Source organism: Schistocerca piceifrons, chromosome 5 (assembly GCF_021461385.2).
Source record: "Schistocerca piceifrons isolate TAMUIC-IGC-003096 chromosome 5, iqSchPice1.1, whole genome shotgun sequence".
Classification (NCBI taxonomy): Eukaryota; Metazoa; Arthropoda; class Insecta; order Orthoptera; family Acrididae; genus Schistocerca; species Schistocerca piceifrons.
Genome location: NC_060142.1, coordinates 227,913,822 through 227,915,582, shown reverse-complemented (window position 1 = coordinate 227,915,582; position 1,761 = coordinate 227,913,822).

The following is a 1,761-nucleotide window of genomic DNA, read 5'->3' as shown; positions in this document are numbered from 1 at the left end:
TGAGGCATCAAGGGATCACAAATTTAGCATTGGAGGGCAGCATGGAGGGTAAAAATCGTAGAGGGAGACCAAGAGATGAATACACTAAGCAGATTCAGAAGGATGTAGGTTGCAGTAGGTACTGGGAGATGAAGAAGCTTGCACAGGATAGAGTAGCATTGAGAGCTGCATCAAACCAGTCTCAGGACTGAAGACCACAACAACAACAAACATGCCTTCTGGAGTGCTACCCATCGATCTGTCCTGACAATTAAGCAGGATCTCTGTCGTATATTAAACAGACCATACAAGGAATATCTGAAAAATGTGTCGTTGTCACATTGACTGTTTACTGTCAACTGCCGCTGCACGTATCATATCGACTTGAGAGTAGAATGACACCACAGCGTTGAGCAAGTAAGCACCAGTGCACAAAACTTCGCGGACCTAAGTCGGGACGAGCAACTTTTTTTTCTGTTCTGTCCAGGTTTTGTAGCGAGTTATTGCACTGTGTGTCGGGAGGAGTCCATTCAGGGCTGGCGCACTTCTCTGTCCTGGAAGCGACGCTTTAGCATGCACTGCTATCCGGCCAATTTATCTGTGCCGGTATCGATTCTTAATTTATGCGAGTTATAGCAGTTACTACAATAAGCTACTGCAATAGCAATTATAACCGTGAAAATAAACTTCATAATTTACGTGTTGTTTTCAGTTTTATGGCCAATTCATTCCAAACATTTCCCTAAACGAATCTGTTATCGTGGTATGGGTTTTTCTAGTTCGACAATGCAGGCGTGGCAAGTACTAAATTTCACTAGACACACTGTCGGTACCCATAGTCGGTACTAGCGAGGCAAATTCAAACAGGGATTATGGCTGCTTTTGTCGCCGCTTTGTCGCTAATCGTGACTCACGGCGATACTTCAATATCAACACCGATATGGAAATGCTGTTTACAGTTTTCGCTGTTACGGCAATGTCGTTGCTCTTGCCGTTTATCCCAGCTCACAAAACAGCATCCGAACACAGCACTGCGATGCCTCATCACCATACATACTTTGCTTGGCTAAGCAGTAAATTGACTGTTTATCGAAATAACGATACTATTAATATTTGCTGCTATCGCGCTGGCTTTCAAACGCTTTACTTGCTTGCGAAACTGAAACAGAGAATATGGTTTGTTTGAGAATAGTAGGTTTCTTCGCAGTCAGGTAGGTAACTTTAGATACATACGAATACTAATCTATACTCTCAGTTTTACTAAGTCTGACACTGGCTCGAATCACCAGAAAAAATATCGCCATTGAAACGTACAACGGAAATGGAAGCTTTAGAACCCAAAGCGGCGTGTCATTTTCATTTACAAAGAGGGTTGCGGCAAAGTACGTAAATTAATAGTTTTGAAATTTCACGACCAGTATCTCTGGATACCCTTGTTACTAGTGATTGTCTGTTACATGTTGTAGCTTTCTTCAAACTGAGAATGAAATGAGACTTTTGTGCGTACAGCGGCGCAGGATGCAATTTTGATATGCGAATATTAGTGAGGTGGGTTAAGGGAATGGTGGTGGGTGCGAGGGGTCGCAGGGGGGGGGGGGGGGGGCATGACAGCTAACCCCCGTTTCTAGTCGCTGGGTTCAACCTTATCTCCACTTGTGAATGGAAACTACTCCTACCATGTGTGGGTATAGCAACTGAAATGGAGAATCACTAACAAGAGTAGCATTACCTTACAAATAGATACTGTTCTCCAGGGTATTCAACTACACTGATGTGACAAAA